Source organism: Miscanthus floridulus, chromosome 2, assembly GCF_019320115.1.
Source record: "Miscanthus floridulus cultivar M001 chromosome 2, ASM1932011v1, whole genome shotgun sequence".
Classification (NCBI taxonomy): Eukaryota; Viridiplantae; Streptophyta; class Magnoliopsida; order Poales; family Poaceae; genus Miscanthus; species Miscanthus floridulus.
The window spans coordinates 138,008,489-138,027,879 of NC_089581.1; the positions used below are offsets into that span (position 1 = coordinate 138,008,489).

Consider the following 19,391-nt stretch of genomic DNA (forward strand, 5'->3'; position numbering starts at 1 on the left):
GAGGATATCTCAATGGATTTTGTTCTAGGACTGCCTAGGACAAAGAGAAGAGGGATAGCATTTTTGTTGTCGTGGATAGGTTCTCTAAAATGGCACACTTCATACCTTGTCATAAAAGTGATGATGCTATACATATTGCTGATTTATTCTTTAGGGAAATAATTCGCTTACATGGAGTCCCTAATACAATAGTCTCTGATCGTGATACAAAATTTTTGAGTCATTTCTGGAGGACACTTTGGGCTAAATTGGGGACAAAGTTACTATTTTCTACTACATGTCATCCCCAAACAGATGGCCAAACTGAAGTTGTTAATCAGTACTCTATCAACCATGCTTAGAGCTATTCTAAAGAAGAATTTGAAAATGTGGGAGCAATGTTTGCCTCACGTAGAATTTGCTTATAATCGTTCAGTACATTGTACAACCAAGATGTGTCCTTTTCAAGTTGTTTATGGTTTTATGCCTCGTGCACCAATTGATTTATTGCCTCTACCGTCTTCAGAGAAGGTAAACTTTGATGCTACCAATTGATTTGATCTTGAAAATGCATGAAATTACTAAAGCAAACAAACATGAATGAAAAGTATAAAATTACAGGTAGTCAAGGTAGAAAGGAAATCACATTTGAACCTGGAGATCTAGTTTGGCTACATTTGCGAAAGGATAGGTTCCCAAACTTAAGAAAATCAAAGTTAATGCCTAGAGCTGATGGTCCTTTTCGTATACTAGAGAGGATAAATGATATGCTTATAAACTGGATCTGCTTACAGATTTTGGGGCTAGTCCCACCTTTAATGTTTCAGATTTAAAGCCATACATGGGAAATGAAGATGAACTTGAGTCGAGGACGACTCCATTCTAAGAAGGGGAGGATGATGAGGAAATCACTTCTTCAGATACAACCACACCACCTACAGCTATAGTACCATCCATTCCACCACTTGAAGCTAGGCCAGCAGTTCACAAATTTTACACAAGAGAGATCGAAATGTGCTCCTAATCAGGAACCTTGGTGTTGAAGACAAAGATATTTGAGCTGATATTTTGTGCTGTATTTGTGGCTGTCCACAGGCAGTCACCACTTGCAGCCAGCTAGAGTATAGTAGGCTAAACTATTTGTTTGTTACTTGTTAGCTGTCCAGATTCATGGAACAGCCTCCATATTAACAGTAGTAATAGAATTAGCTGTTGCCAATACATTGTAGTAGCATGCACTGTAGCAGCAGCCATTTTGGCTATAAAAGGAGGGGTACCTCCATATGTAAGAGTTGGGTTTTGTTTTAGTTCAGTTCCTTTGGAAACTACTGCTTGTGTTGTCTCTTGTGTCGGTTAGACCAACAGACCAACCTCTACTCAAAGCCCCATCTTAATATTTCACTACATACTTGCAATTTCAGATTGCTTGCACCTTGTTCTTGCTGGTTTTCTTCCATTTCTTGCAGGAACAGATCCTAGTGGTCAGGTCAGCTTGGTTTTGGCTAGGCTGATAACATCTCAAGGGTTGGTTCAGCGGTTGCTAGGCTATTGGAACCTCTTGGTCAGTAGCCTGGAACGTGTGAGTCACCCTCACAATTGGAAGGCATCTCATCTCACCGAAAGGTTGGGCCTCTAAAATTCCACATCACATTAGGAGCCAGTAGAGGGTAACTAGTAGGCTATGGTCATTCATGATTAAAAAAGGGCGTATGTAACCTAAAACTGCGACTGCGAGAGCAGATGTAACAAACTTCATTCTCTTTCTAATGCAAAATGCAGTTCTCTTGCGTATGAAGAAAAAAATAGCATTTTGGAATCTAGCAGCCACTACACAGTAGTGGTGCTTTCACAGTGAGAGCCGATATTGTGGCCCTGCCAATACTTCAAGCTGTGTGTGCAAATTTTATATAAATATCCACATTAGTTTGATATAAGAAAGACATAAATCACATAGTACACAACCACAAACATAAATTGTGAGTACTTGTAGAATTTTTTTTTCTCAAATGGCATGGGCATGTCATTTCAAAAACAGGGGAAAAAAAGGGTAACAGAGCACCTAAAACACAACACAAACACGCTAGTTAATTAGAACAATCATGCCACGGACAGGAGAGAGACAACCACTAGTACTATGGAAACTGGGGAAGGCAAAAAAATACTAGACTAATCCCAAGACCAGGTTTCTGACATCCCTAGCCCTGGCAGCACACCAGATGGATACTTCTCCAATCACCGTCCTGACCACCATATTCACCAATGGAAAGGCATTGTCGAAGGTCGAAGATGCAATGGTTAAAATACTAATTGAATTACCATATGAGAATACAGAAATCAATACCAGCATATAGACTACACTAAAACCAATCCCCTAAAATACTATCTGCAGTTTATAAACTTGACTACATAATTTATATCCTTCAACTATCGCGCAAGCACTACTGCAGAAAATGTTGAACATATATAATTGTTGAAGTACCTTTCCCATGGAAGATTTCTTCTTTTTTTCTGTTTTCACACCACATGTACAAGCTTGCTGCTTTACTTCAGAAGTGATGCTCCCATCATGATTAGTATCTTTAGCAAGTTTGCCTTTTTTCCTAGTAACCATATCAGTGCTTGCCATTTCTGACTGCCTTTTGAGTTTCTTTGATGTACTTTTGGAGTTATCTTTCTGCTCATACACCGATACAGCTGCTGCAGGTATACCAGGCTTTCCATCAGAATCATTGTCTTTGTTTTCATCCTTAATCTGTGCTGATGATTCTGAAAATTCATTAGGGGCACCATTAATAACACTATAATTAATAGAAGCAATGTCATAAAAAGGGAAAGGCAAGCTGCAGTGTGGTGCCTGCTAAGCAGTAGATGAGCCACCTCTTGTTAGAGTAAATAGGAATAGTACCACATTGTCTACCCACGTGGGGTGTTAGTCCTATGTACTCTATATAATCAGCCCATGAGGCCCAATGCAATACATCAACCAATATCCCACCAATTCTATTCTCCTTCACCACTAAAAAAGGTGAACAAAATCGTTAAAAAATATTGATGGCTGCTAATTTTGCAACACACTTTTTATGTATTTTTTGTGGGATTTCCCATGCAATGCTTATGCTTATTACAACACAAAATATTCATCACTATGCATGGAGTTAAGGAACATCATGGTGTATATTAGGCTCAATATGTTTTGTGACATCAATTGAGTTGATACTTTTGTTGAGGGACAGTACAAAATTCCAGAAATGTGGCCATTAAATTATCAGACTGCGAACATTTGAAGGACAGGGGGATGTGACAGATGGTTCTGATCCATATTTGCCCTGGATACAGGCCATCTATATGTCCGAACAAACCATGTGGATGCTGGTTAATATTCCATCCAAATTGGGCCTACCTCCCTTTTTTTGTGGGTGTCTGTGTGGACTGTGGGAGGGAGGGTGGGAGGGGGGGGGGGGGGGGGGGGGGGGGGGGGGGGCTGCATTGATTGATGCAACTCCATCCATCCAGCTATTCAAGAAAGATAAAATACTGCATAGTCACCAAGTTTAATCCCTCTGAATATGTCTATAAAGTATAAACATTCCAAAACTCTATGCAAATTAGTCAGAAGAGCGGCAGATGAATTTAAACGCACAAACTGAACGTAGTATTTAAAATATAACACAAACTGAATATAGTATAAGATAAGACTAACCAGATTCAACAACTGGAGATGGTTGTAGGATATTCACAGATAGATCAGCTAAAGTATGTAATGCATCTAGAGCTGATCTTTCATCTGCAAAACAAGGGCGGTTTGATGGTTAGCTACTGTATATGTGTAAAGAAAGCAAGAACCAACAGATCATCCTAAAACTAAATAAGCATCACACTAAAGTATTAGAGCATATGAGTGTATACCAAAACCAAATGACTAAACTAAAAAAACACTTAGGGACATATTTATGGCAGGAAAAAATCAGTATGATACCTGACAAAAATGTATAGTTCTATTTATGTTTCCTGGGTTATATATGATAGTGCAATACACACATAAGACAAACAATATCCTAAAAAGAATTTGGAACGTGACAAAGATGACTCAAAACAGGTTTCCTCTCTCCATCCCACAGATTGGAAGTATCCCTACACTTTTTAAATGCTTGTTCACTGAAACTTTCATTTCACACTAGAAGGGAATTCTCATTCCATAATATAGGGCACATTTGCTTTAGTTCTTTGTATTTCTATTCCACGAATCGAGAAAATATTGTGCAGTACAGTCAATGAAAAGAAATTAAACAAATTCATTGCTCAATTTCAATTCATACATGACAAAAGAGAATGCTGACATGTATTGTCATTTTGATATTTCAGTGCTGAATTACAGAAAACATACCATCAAAAAAGAGTTGGCGACTTCTTTTATTTGATGTGCTACATGGCCATGCAGTTTTGCTTCCCAATGTCTCCAGCTCTGGTTCCTCTTTTGCCTTTTTCATGCTACACCCTTCTTCAGTACCACTACAAGCCTCTCTATCATCCTCAAACTGATCACCCGTTTTGCGTACAGCTTTTTTTCTCCTCTTTTGAAGCCTCTTGACTTTCTTCTGAGGCTTGCTAGATGGAGATCCTTTGTTAGCTATCAAATAGGATGCACCTTTGGTATAATCGCCAGTCTCGGCTTCCCTACTTCCCAAGCTACCTTCAGGGTAATCAGCATCCAACTGAAATCCATGCAGCTTTGAGCTTCCCATCTCTGAATCAGCATTCTGCAAGTGCCATACAGGTATCTTGATCATGCAATTACTTTACTAAATGAGTGACTGATAAAAATGGGTGGAGGCATATAATTCTAGTTTCTTACTTTTTTGTCACTACTTTTAGCAGGAGACAGGAACATATGATCACCAGATCTCCGAGGTGTATGGGAAACCTGAGGTGAGCCTCCTCTTTGATATACCTCCGCCAGAGCAAGCGCAGCTACATGAGCTCCTTCATCATCACCATTGTTAGCATCAGGTTTAGCTTGTCTATTTGATGCACTCCTGTCATCTCGATGGTACATGCTTGCAACAGGTACTCTTGGAGTCCTTTTCCCAACAGCACGTGGCCTGTTCCCTACAAATAGGTCTAGAAAGATTTCAAGACATCAACCCATTATCAAGATTTGAGGAAAGCAAAGTTGTATCATCTCTTTTTAAAAAAAATGTTAAGGCAGCACTAGGTGATTCATTCGATGAAAAGCAAGTACTTCTTAACTTCAGTTAAGTAAAAAGCTCATGTTTACAAGCAATTATAAGTTCTTGATATTGAAGGAAGATAATGCAACCACATAAATCAGGTGCAAACATGAATAGGTTTTACAGGCACGAAAAGGGAGGCAAAACAAGTGTCCTTGGTCCTTGGTTAAGAAGAAAACAAAATGAAATTGTGATAAAATTCAATTTGCTGAAAGAGACACAAATCTCATTGCAAAAAGAAAGTGCAGAGGGACTATATTGACACCAAGACTAGCCAGATTAAGGAATCAGCTGGTTTTTTGTGCTCTAGAATAAGTTGCAGAATTAATTTAAGGACAATAACTTCACGGTATTAAAAAAATAGATGATATGTTCAAGAACAAGAAAATTAGACATGGTTCGAATGCCTAGTAAATAGTAATACCAAATCAAAAAGAGATCTCGCAAGACTATAGAAGATTATGCTATCTGCATGATTGATACTTGGCAGAATCATAGCTAGCATCCAGATTGTTATCTGAAGGGTCTTATATCAGATTTATGATCATCAAAAGATATTCATATTACTGGCTTCAAAAACAGGATAGGAAGCATAGCCATAGATTTAGGGTACTACTAACTCCATACTATTGTAAATCCAAACTCAAGATAGATGCTTGTGCAGTCAAGATGTCAATTGACTGATACTTTGCTGCCTAAAAGCCTAGTGCCAAAATGACTAACAGGCTGAGCATAACAAACTAAATAGAATCCACAATTGTTTTATCTGCATTCTGGTATTGAATAGGACCTGCATTCTTCTGAGCGAAGTAAATTGCGTACTCCAAGTTATAGCAACCAAAGCATTTCAAAGTTGACTACGAGGTGAGTGACACAAGAGGGGAAAAAAACACTGATTTTCATTGGCGTGCTAGAACTAGCTCCCATAATATTGCATTTGTGGAACCAAACCATTGTTCCATACAATTCTGTATATCTCAGATTCCCACATAGCCAGGTAATATAATATCAAAGATTTTGTATGTTTTCCTAGTTGTACAAAACATCACTCCTGTCCTGTTACAAAGACCAGGCATATGTACATAGGAATATGTCAAATTACCTCCAGAACGTTTTTTCTTCAACAAAGAAAGGCATCCATAGCTCGATGAAGCAGGCTGAGGTTGCAACAGATCAGTATAATGCGTATCTGATGTCTTAGACACAGATTGAAGTTTTGCACGACCATGCTTCTGTAGCCTCCTAGAATCTTTTGGGGAATCATTGCTTTCTCGATCACTGTTACTTCCATCCTACAGTCCATTACAGATTTCCTTGTGAGTATTTTCAATAAATGTAACTGATGCATATAGCATTATTCTGAAATGAAATTCACAGCTGCTGAAATCACTTACCCCATCACATAAGGAGTTGATCCCAGCAAGGCAATTCGATTCATTTACTCATGTGCAACAAATAGATCGCATTTGTGTGATGCAGAACTAATTACTAATTTTGCATATAATAAGAAGCAAAACAACTGTTTTTGAGGCAGTGCTAACGTTATTACTCTTAATCCCATGATCACAAAGATGCACACAGATAAGGAGAAAAATGTCTATTCACACGATTTTTCATATATTACAGAAAAGAATTGAAGAATATATGGAAATAGTAACCCCTATAGTGTTTGACCACTTAAATATAGTCTCACCAGAATATTGTAGTGATCGGTCATCATTGCAATTAATCCAGCAGCAGTTGCTGTTCCCTCCGGAAGAGATAAATATGCCTGGATATGCCACATAATAAATTTAGCACAATAAAGCGTATATAGGAATATAGTTGTGAATTTGGCAGAAAAATATAAGACCAAGCAAACGAACCATTGCTACCTTGATCCATTGAACTGGTCTATAGAAATTTAGGTTATTAAATGGAATGGGAGCAGGTGTATAACATGACCAGCCCAATATTTACCTTATTCATATTGTAAAGAGCCTTCACCATGTCAGATGTTCTATCACGGATAGCACCACCAACCTAAAAAGTGAAATGAAAAATCATTAAACTGAAATAGGTATCAGAGTAGATAAATTAACTTTCTCAGGTTAACATATTGAATGTAGGAAAGTGCAACTCATATTGATGCATTTCCCTTGTATCAGTTGTCTATAAAAGATTAAAAACAGACCTTTCTCCAATCTTTTCCATATTTTCTGTAGGCACCATAGAAGCGCTCGAGCTCATCTTTGCTCCACTGAGACCCAAGCATGTCTGATAACTTTTTCTTCTGCAAATGAGTTTTTCTTTTATCAGTGATCAATGACAAAGCGAAGGTACTGCTAACTACTTAAATCAATGGCAGCACCCAAAACCATGCTTGAAACCACATTTTTCCTTGAAAACATAAGACTAGAAAAAAAACTATGAACTGATAGTCCACAGAATACTACCATGTCATATAATCACAGAGAAATAAGTTACATCCTTTGCAGAATAAGAAAAATGAAGAAAAATATGCATGTGAGAAGAAAAAATGTTGATTTTCACATGTACTTACTCGCACTTTACTTTTAGGTACACTTGTTGTATCTTTATCCTGCCAATCTTCATTGATTTTGGCATAACGCTTATTCGTGTTTCTTACTTTTCTTGCCGAAGCCATTCAAAATCACTATTCACTAATACTACCTGAAAACACAATTCACTGGACTTTATTGCTGAGCTCTTCAGTAACAAAGAAAAGGAGAAAGTCAATAGAATAATTTGAGTACAAGACTATTCCCGTACATGTACAATCACCATAATCATGTATGCCTCGAGATTGATACAAATTCTCAAAAATTAAACCACCATCACATCTTCTAATCATTGCAATGTAGGATGGTATGTGCCTACATGTACAAATATCTTAGATTTTTTTTTAACATTGAGAAATAGTTTACAAGCCAATAGCACAAGGATTTAGTGTGAAAGCAGGAAGGACTGTGTATAATGCATTGGAGGCATCACATTGAGCCCTATAGTGATATAAATAGACTACAAGACTTGGTCAAGACGTCTCCCCGATACAGATGGCAGTACCGTGTTACAATATCCCGAACTACCAAATATACTCTTAACACTCAGCATTCATTGCATTATGGAAAATAAACCTCTAACTTCACCATTGTTACGATAACAATAACAATTAGTTGTCAAGAGCCCTACAAAGGTATGGTGTTACTTCTTCCAACACCACTAGGACACAGAGCTGCAACAGCCCATCCTAGAGTGGTGGAAAACTGGAAACCATGACAGCGCCAAGGTTGGCTGCAGTGATGTCACCCATGGGGGGACACGAAGGAAAAAATGTCCTCTGGTGCAACCATGTTCATTAAAGGAAGAACTTTTCTGCTTTGATCTCACTATCTCAGCTTATCTGCTCAAGTAAATACCTTTTCTTTATGGCTAGGGTCTCTGCCAGGCAACTCAAAACAGAAACCTCTATTAACAGCATATGAATATCGCATCGTCCACAAAGATTGGTACAATAAAACCTTTGAAGTATTATATTGTCAATGTTTGGCTTGTTTCACATTATCGCCAACCATTTCTAAACATTATTTGGAAATTGTTATTGTTATGCATCTTAATGGTCAGGTGTGTGTGTTGGGGGGGGGGGGGGGGGTGTGTATTTCATGGTAAGTAGTATAATATTTGACGCATTAATTCTCAGGACTAACAATCAGTAGATGGCTATGTATAAGTTAAAACATCAAAAGGGGAAGATACCCATGCTTGGAAGGCTTTGAATATTGTTGAACCATGAAAATTCACACATCCTATCCTATTTATGGTCACTGAAGCAATAAGCACTTTCCTTTCATCAATAGCTCAAAAAATCTAGAACAGGTGGATGCTATTGCAAACCATCTCCATTTTTTTATTTAAGAATTAGGACAACCATGTGGCTCAAGCACTCAATATATATATGATGCCCCATTATTCCCAAAATACAAATTAAAGGATGCTTTTTCATAATAAACTTCATAATTCCTGCAGAAGGTGATGACATGATGCTAAAAAAAATTCTCATTTCATTTGGACCCTAATCCATCATACTGTCCTAAGTAATTTTATTTTCAGTGAACTTTGAGTTCAGTTTCAGCATGGACAGACCAAAGATACAAGCAGCATGGAGTGTATATCAATGCTACTAAACATTAAAGATGCAATATTATTCTGGGGCTATGTAACATGTTGAACGAGACCAGAAATGAGTATAATATATTATAGAACAAGTTGGAGCTTTGGTGCTTTTCAACATGCCAGAAGAAAAACCTGGTGGTCCTTAATTGATTACCATGATTTAAGCATTGAGCTATCCCTAGTATCTTCTAGTGTGGTGAGAATGTCCCAAGGATGAATCTGCCTAATCCTAACGATATCCAATAGCATTTTTTTCTCAAAAACGCAGGAGAGCTGCGTATGATTATATTAAGAAAAAAGGGGTAAGAGCCCTTACACAACACACTCGGAATCAAAACAATGATATCTAATAGCATTGACTGGCATACTATTTCAAAATCCAACAGCAGCTATATTTTGAAGGAGTAATTTTTAGCAATACGTTATTCTAACAGGGTATGTCATTTAGGGACTTCCATGTAACGCTCTATAAGGAGACACGGCAAGATAGGTTAGGATGCCATTTGAATTCCAAGAATCTAAGCACAACTACTTAAAGCACAAGCCTAAAGCAGGTGCCAACAAACTCGGTTGTAACTGCTAGAAGCTAAAATGCACAGCACAATGCTTCCTACAAAAAATACGCCGCAGCAGTAACAGAAGATATCAGTAGCGCTGCCTTGCAAAGCAAGTAGGAAAAAAATGCATTATCCTTATCCCCATAATGCGAACCTCAATTGTCTTGAACAAAAACCAGTTGCGGTCCTAAACAAACAAGCAACCATGAATTTGGGTATCCCACGCCACGGCACACAACCGAGGGTTGGGGTGGGCGTGAAGCGAGGCAGTAGGGTCTTACTAGGAGAGGACTTGATCCTCAGCAGCAGGCGAGGAAGGGAATCGCGGGGCCAGAGAGTGGAGTCCCCGGAGATGCCCCCGCCGGAACAAAGACGCGGTTCCACCGGTTGCCACTCGAATCGAGGTCGTGTTGTTTCCTCCCGTAAGGAAGCGAGGGAGATCGAAGCCACGACCAGCGTGATTACGAACCCCCCTCCGGTGAGTGGTAGATCCGCAGGCAGGAAAAGCGGGAAGGGAGGCGCAGGAGATTGGAGGGAACAGAACACTAGTGCGCGCCAAGGGGAGCGGAGAGGTGGGAGTAGGGAGAGGAGCGAGTGACCGAGGCACGTGCGTGCAAACGTCGGCGCGCCACACCAGAGATGGAGGGTGACTGGCGGAGTGGTGGTGCGACTAGAAGGAGGGGAGGGGAGGGTGTTGGGAAATGGCAAGGGAGGGAGGAGAGACAGGTCACAGTCGTTAGAGGTAGAGGGAAGGGGAAAAGAGAAATGGGGAAATCGCATCGAGCTACTATGTTGTACGCGTTCGGGTTCTTTTTGCACTCGCAGTCGGAGGAGAGGAGGATGCGATTTTTAGCCTATGGGTTGGGCCGTGAGCGTACCTTGCCCTGAGAGCCCACGAAGGCTTTTTGCACTCGCAGTCGGAGGAGAGGAGGATGCGATTTTTCGCCCAGTCACGGCCCAACCCATGGGCTAAAAATCGCATCCTCCTCTCCTCTAACTGGATGGGTTCCCGAGCAAGGTACAGTCACGACCCAACCCATGGGCTAAAAATCGCAACCTCCTCTCCTCCGACTACGAGTGCAAAAAGAACTCAAATGCATACAGCAAAGCAGCTCGATGCAATTTCCCCATTTCGCTCTCCCCAATCCCTCTACCTCTAGCGACCGCAAACTGTCTCTACTCCCTCCCTCGCCATTTCCAAACACCCTCCTCTCCCCCTCCTAGGCTCACCAGTCACCACCACTTCGCCTGCCAGGAGCCCCTCCATCTCCGACGCGGCGCGCCGACATCTGCACGCGTGCACCTCGGTCACTGCCTCCTACCTCTCCCTCCTCCCACCTCTCCGCTCCCCTTGGCTTGCACAAGTGTTCTGTTCTCCCAAATCTCCCGCACCTCCCTTCTCGCTTCCCTCGCCCACGGATCTACCACTCGCTGGAAGGGGGTTCACAATCATGCTGGTCGTGGCCTCGAGCTCCCTCGCTTGCGACGGGAGGCAACGACATGACCCCAATATGAGTGGCGACCGGGGCAACCGCGTCTTCGCTCCGGCAGGGACCGCCTCCGAGGATTCTAATCTCCTGCCCTACGATTCCCTTCCTCGCCTGTTGTTGAGGATCAAGTCCTCTCCTACTAAGACCCTACTGCCTCGCTTCACGCCAACCCCAACCCTCGAACCGTGACTAGGGGCTCATGTTGGGTTTCAACTCTAGCCTACCCCAACTTGCTTGGGACTAAAAGGCTTTGTTGTTGTTGTTGTTGTAGATGTGAACAAGGGCTGCTATTTTACCAAACCAGCAACCAGAAAAGAATTGGAACCACACAAAGATATAAACAAAAACAAAGGGTGAACGACTGAATGGCATTCCAGTTTGTATGGTCTATGGAGTAATAATAACAAAAGGCTCTATTTCTTTTTTGGGAACGTCAAGAGGCTCCTAGTTTCAGTGACCGTCCGCACAGGCACAAGACAAATATGCAAAAACTTGCATACATGCATGACTGGAGCTAGATAATACACACCTGGACACAAGAGGCTGCTACTTTCAGTGACCGTTTCTGATGTTTCTTTAATAACAACGTTTCTGATTTTGGTGTGATAGTGACTATTGAGGGAAAGGAGTGTGGGCTGATAATACACACCTGGACACGAGCCAAGTAGTTCTCCTCATCTAGCATTATAGTTCCAGTTTCATCATTAATAAAATGTGCTGAGCTGAGTTTGTTGAGGGTCACAATGGTGTTCCAGCGAGTTCTCCAAGTCTTAAGGTGATTGGAAATTTGACTACCATTAAAATTCACATGAAATCTTTTATTCACCACTTTAGCACACCGATTGTAGTGGGAGTTCTTGAAGCCTTTGGCCACCCTATTGCCATCAGCTACTAGCCAACACATACACGGAACCCTCCCAACCAGCCAACACGTATGTAAAGCGAAGGTCAAAGTCTACGGCAGCCAACACATTTTGGGTTGTAGAACTCTTTCTGCCCCGGAAAGCCGCCTCACGGGACTTGAGGACACTAGCTCGTATGTGAGTACCATCTATTGCTCCAATACAATTCTACATCATGATTTTTCAATTAAAAAATATGGTCAAATGGACATCCATATAGACAACTCAAAAACATTACCACAGTGTACCAAGATCATACCTCAAAGTAAGGATACCACCAGGGATTTTCAAGCATTTTGGCTGGGGTTTCAAGAGATGGAGGCCTAATAAGGTCATCACGAAGTTCACCTATAGCACGTAGTACTGACTTAAAGTAACGGCTCTCCCGATCTCTTGAAGTTTTTGGATATTGCAGTATTCCTCTCATTGTGGCCACATGTGTGAAGGAACATTGCTACTTGTTCCTCGACGCAACATTGGATAGTACCAGAAAGAAGCCCTCTTTTGTTTCAGTGTATCACATAGCAAAAAGAATGGTGCTCTCCTCATTCTCAGCATGCGCAAACAACTCATATCGTCTTTATGATAGATATTAGAAAGGTAATCATCTCTGCTTGCTTCCATATCACTCATTGGGGAATACGAGATTCTTGTCCTTTTCATTCTTATCCTCCTTACTATTAGGATATAATAAAATGTAGCAGCAGAACTGCTCTAATAATTAAAGACCTTCGCAGTTGATTTGCATCCATCTACACCATATTTCACATGAATGGTGTAAGAACAAAATTTGTTTCGATAACTAATTAATAAATGTCAACTAGTTTATCAAACTAATTCATCTAAAGTTATACATAATTCTGAATCTACTGCATTAACATATATACTGCAGGATGAGACAATAATTAGACAAAAGTTGCAAGCTCAGATCAACATATTGTAGCAACAACCCATCATCTATAAGATGGAGATATTTGTACACAATTACCTTTGCGATTTTTCTTCAACACTTGATCGGATTGCCTAGTCGAGTGCTTTGAAGAAATAAGATTAACCGAGATTTGTTGCCTAGAAAACCAGAGAAAAAACAGCAGATTTTGGATTAGATAATTAATTACATACTAGTAGTATTTTGAGCAGGTTTGTAAGTGCTAGAATCTAGTAACAGTGAAAAAGAAACCTGCACAAATTGAGGAAAACAGGAAAACCAGTATTGAAATAGGAAACCTACAAGTTCCCAAGAATCTATTAGCTTGTGTGGTGACGTAAACAAAAAATGCCTTGACAAGCATAGCATTCTGAAATGACATGCTGATGTGTATCACTGCAAATATATTTTGAGCAGAGATGGAACTATTCCTGGCCATGCATATGCATGCTGCTGCTTTAGCTGAGCACAAGCACAAGCTGGCCATCACATGTGCAAGAAAGAAACCATATATGATTAATTAAAATGAAGCAGCAGCAAGGGCAACTGATCTATTAACAAATGTCAACTAGTTTATCAAACTAATTGATCTAAAGTTATACACAATTCCTGATCTACTGCATCAGTACGCAATGCAAGTCATTTGCATCTCAAACATATATGCTGCAGGATGAGAAAGTAATTAGACAGCCATAGCTACTTATACAAACATGTAAAATCTCCTACTGAGATTGTGTGTATGATTTGCTCCTTTCTCATATATATTGGGCAGGTTTGTTGAACGGTGACTTGGAGCAGCAGGTCGTCCAGGGAGCTGAAGCAGTGAAGATGGCGGCTCTCTTCTTCCACAAGCAGGATATGCAGTCGCGTAATAAAGATGAAAAGCAGCTGGTCCCTTATGCCGGTTAAGCTAGAGTTGTATCAATCGCAGCTTGTGCGCTGCTGTGGGTGAAACTCCCGTGTTTGGAACCCCAGTTAATCTCGTAGGGTATCTTTTGGACAGCTAGTTTGTTGCCTAGTTACTGGTAGTAGCGGTAGTTTGTGTCCATGCCCATGTTCCCTCTGTGATCATTTGCATGGATAAGATTTGCAGTTGTGGTTATGTGTTACGGTCACTAAACTGATACTATCTGTAATTTCGTTGCCATGGTAATGAAATTCGGTTTTACCGGTGTGGAAAAAAAAGACATAGCTACTTAAACCCATCATCAGTAAAATAAGTTGTAACCTCAAATCAACATATTGTAGCAACAACCCATCATCTATAACATTGCATAAATGATAGAAGGAAATATTTGCACACAATTACCCTTGCAATTTTTCTTCAACACTTGCTCTGGTTGTCTAGTCGATTAAGTGCTTTGAAGAAAAAAGATTGACCAAGATTTGTTGTCTAGAAAACCATAGAAAAAACAGCAGGTTCTGGATTAGATAATTTGTTACATACTAGTAGTAGGCTAGATGAAGGGCGGGCCTGGTGCAAGCGGTAGAGTCTTACCGCCTGTGACCGGAAGGTCCCGGGTTCGAGTCGTGGTCTCCTCGCATTGCACAGGCGAGGGTAAGGCTTGCCACTAACACCCTTCCCTAGACCCCGCACAGAGCGGGAGCTCTCTGCACTGGGTACGCCCTACGCCCTTTACTAGTAGTAGGCTAGATAAACAACATCATAAGCAGATAATGAGAACGTTCGTGGTGTAGTATTGCAGCCACTTGTAAATAAGATTATAGGCATGCAACACATAAAGGTAGTACATCAGTGTATATAATTTTTTTAAGCTCAGCTATAGGCATGGTTTTTCCCTTCCCCAGACCCCACTCATGTGGGAGCCTCCCACACTGGGTCTGCCCTTTTATCAGTTATAGGCATGACACGCATCTGCTGTTCTTTTGAATCAAACATGGCATGTGCATGTAAAATACGTTCATTTTTCTCCTTGTAATACTTACTACAGATGAGAGACATGTGAATTTACAAGCATGCATGTAATCATCAAAGTAGAAGAAGTATGCTATATATTCTGCATTCATATATATCTTTAAAATTTGGCAGATTATCTTCGTTGGGTTCCTATTTTTGGCAATGTTTTCCTAAACGCTAAACGGTAAACAGTCGGTCACCTACCGTTTAGCCATTATTCGGGCTAAACAGTCCATTAAACGGGGTAAACGTACAATTAAACGGGGTAAACGGACGATTAAATAGAAACGGAGCACCACCGTGTAGCGTTTACACGGTGTTTAAGAGGGCTAAATGGCCGTTTAGGTGAACAGTGATTTTTGGAGGAGGTGCAGCGGCTGCATATCGCCCAGATCCATCGATCGTCTTGGTGGCCGGCCAGCTCGCTGAACAAACCTGCTACCGCGCGCGCATCCTGCCATGAAGCATTCGGCGGCGGCCACCGTACCCCTCGTCTTCCTCCTCCTCGCCGTTGCAACGGCATCTGCCACCGCCGCCGCTGACATGGCCGGCGCCGCGGAGGCGGTGGAGCACGCCGCCAAGGCGCCAACTAGCTCATCTACGTGGACCCACACCCCCGGGCGTCGACTGCACGTACCAGCTCGGCATCCTCGCCGACGCCCTGGATCTTTTCTTTGAATGCATGAGGGAATAGAAAAAAAAATCAAGAACTCCACACCGTCCTTTCCAGAACAGTTGCCTTCCTCTTTTGTGGTCTATATAGGTTTCTCCTTCAAGAACTGGATGTACTGGGCACAAATCCAAGGATCCAAGATTATAATTGCGAAAATAAACGACAAGAAACCTCTACCGGATGAAAAAAAAATAACCCAATTCTTTCCAAGGTGCAGGGGCGGACCCGGTAAAGGACATGGGTGTACACATGTACATCCAATAATTTTTGCAAAGCAATCGAAGTTAGTAGGCATAATACATGCATATACACCTGTAATTAGATTCAGATCCGATTACGAATAGTATGTTAGGGTTTGGGCGCACGATTTTTACCTATGAATTACGTTAAGGTTTGGGCGCACGGCTTCGCACAGCAGGAAGGGAGGACCAAGGGGAGGGAATACCTAGTGTCCTGGTGGTGCTCGTCGCCGGCCAAAGTGGCGAGTGGCGAAGTAGGACAGCAGCGACGGTCGCAGGGACACCGGAGCTTCAGAGGGCGGACGCCGTGCCGGAGATGGTCGCAGGGACTCCGGGGCTGCAGAGGGCGGACGCCGTGCCGGAGATGGTCGCGAGGACGCTGGGCCCCAGGTGGTGCTCGACCGAGCGCAGTCTCCTCTCCGGGCTGCGGCGCGGCGAGCGGATGGAGATCGGCCGCGGGGGAGACGAGTCCAGGCGGCGGGTCAAGGCCCAAAGGTTCGAGCAAGTTACATGTGAAGTACAATATTATGTTTAATCCGATGCAACATTTTGGTGCATAGACGGTCCAAAGACCCCAGCTCCCGTGCGTATGCTACAAGAGGGGCTCGTATCGCAGCATCGGCTCACTCGTACACAGAACTTAGCTCATGTTGCAGCGTGTGCAGAGCCACGTACTTCCATTCAGCTTGGCTCATATCAAGTCATGTGGTCAAGCCGTCAGGTTTCTCTTCGGAATGGCCATGATAAGCCCCATAACGATTCCTTTCCCTTAATCTCAAAAAAAAAAAAACGATTCCTTTCACTTGCGTTGGGCACCACCTCCACATTGGCCATGGCCTTCCTTTCACTGCTGCTGCCTATCTCCTGATGGGGACGACCTCGTCATGGGCGTCGTCGATGCCCCGCACAAGGCACCAGCCATGGAGATCCCCTCCCTCGGCAGCATGCTCCCCAAGGCTGGCAGCTCTACCTTAGTATCAGATACTACTTCTGAATGAAGAATGCGATGGTGCCTTGCAAATTTAATAATTTCTCAGCAAACGTATCAAGCAGATATACATGATTCGGGACATGTAACTCAAAGATGGTCTCAAATTATGACATAGCATAAATTTGTTCAAAGTTTAACATCCAAGGGTACTGTTTCCTTATCCCAATGATAAATAAATTCAAAAATAAACACTTAACTGAAATCAAACTATAGATTGCTCAAGTGAGTATCATAGGTGAAGATGCAAGTCTCCACGATTTAGCACCTCTTGTCATGTATTTCCTGGAGCAGATTAACTGTTACTCAATTCTTCAGGTGCGACATGAGACTGCGTTCTATTTCCGAAGAACAAGAATTCGAAACCTCTCGCAGTTCCTGAGGTTGCTCTGGCACCTCTGCATCCAGGACGCCCCCTTCTTCCTCCCCTTCCTCTTGTTCTTCCAGCACGCCCTCCTCCCATCCTCTTTTGCGAGTTGTACCACTGCTGCAGCATGCATCCTGTCTGTTATAGTTTTTGCTTTTTTTTCTTGACCTTGTACCTGTAGCTCGACCTCTACCTATGTTCATTGCTGTAGTAACCCTTGGTGGAGGTAAGTTATCCCTTTTCACAGCTACAAACATATTTTATTGTGGTAATAGACCCTGTGGCTGCATTGTTGATTGTGCTAGGTTGTCCTACACTATAGAAAAAAAAACTCAATTAAGCAGATATGTAATGTCATAAAAAAGAATATTAGTATATCTTATGTAATAGATTGAACACCATAGTATTAGCGGTTTCACTTGGATCCACTGTTGGATTCAGTTTAGGTGGCATAATGTCTTGAAAAAATAAAGGCATCAACATTGTAATTACCATACAAAAAAATCTTGTTCGAAAGAAAGATTGAACCTCATGTACCTCTAGTATGCTTGGGTCGTCATATTCTTCTGATTCTTCTTCTGGATTAGGCACGTTTATCTGATCTGCATATTTTTGGCAAGTTCTCTTGTTGTGTGTAGCCCACAAGCACTGCAGTGCATTGTCACTCCATGTTTGCTAAGTTTGGTGCCACCTTCTAACTCCATGTCACTCCGTATGAAGTAGGGCTATGGAGGCTGTCGAGATCACAACTTGAATAGGCATTTAATCGAACACTTAAACTACAGGCAGCAGAAATCTAGCATATAGAGCAACAAACCATAGCACAGGTTTCTTTCCCAAAGGTGAGGAAGGCAGATGGAGTTGTCCCCCCCCCCCCCCCCCCCCCCGATCAACAAGAATCCCCAGCAAAGCAATCTTGCTTATCCTCCATGTCCCCTTTCTGAAACCAACACAATTTGACATTCCAATTTCGTTCGTCTGCTGGAGAGGGGATGGGCTACAACGCCTAATGAGGAGCAAGAGAAGAGGAGGATGTGGGAACTCACCTGGGCTTCAGAGCCAAGGAGCATCAGCACCGGCGCAGCTGCCGTCGCGAGTATAGCATGGAGGAGAGATGAAACCATAAGCTGAGGAAGCCCAAGTACTATGCAAATCCTAGGCATGTCCATCGGATGTCCTCAGAGCAGGCTCCTAGACCGGAACCAAAGGCAAATCACGAATAAAAATTGCGCGGATGCAATAAAAGCTTTTTCCAATTTCAGATGACACCTATCCTATTCGCATCACCGTGCCAGAAAAAATGGATCCCCTTTCCGTACCTTCGTTGCCACAACGTCGGTGCCCGCCGCCGCCTGCGCGCGGGCCTTCATCAGTACCACTAGCAGGCCAAAGGGGAGTACGAGCACAAGGGTGACCTCGGCTACATAGACGAACTTGTATGTCGCGGTGACCACAGCGCGGCCCTCACCGCAGGCGAGACGCCCGATTTCCTTGGCGGTCAGGCCCAAGAAGAAAAGCCACAAGCTTGTGAGGAACAAGCACATGACGATGGTCCAGGCGAGGTGAGTACACGCCACGGTGTGCCTTGCTAGCGGCGGTGGCGAGGGATGCACCTAGGCGACAGCGGCGGCGATGGCCATGGAGGTGGGAAACCCTAGGTTCTTGAAGCTTCTCCTCTAGGGGTTGGCTACTTGGCTGCCTCTGTGATGAAGAACATAACCAATAGCATGGCAGAGCTTTGGCGCATGTGACATAAACTAAGACATAACATGGACTGATTGTTCATCTGTGGATAATATACCCATCCTGTTGCCATAATTGGATCAGAGTACTTTGACACCCAGCGGACCATGATAGTTCCAACTACCATGCTTTGAGCTGAGAGGAACATCAACCATTCCCCACTTCCCTAGATTGTTGTGTCATTTCCTTCAATAGACAATACTGGA

General features: G+C 42.4%; 1 pseudogene; it reads right to left on the reverse strand.

Annotated features, from left to right (window-relative positions):
• The window catches only part of LOC136530898 (protein ALWAYS EARLY 3-like), a 29,602-nt pseudogene extending 12,994 nt beyond the window's left edge, over positions 1 to 16,608 (reverse strand).
• Positions 16,609 to 19,391: the final 2,783 nt, after the last annotated feature.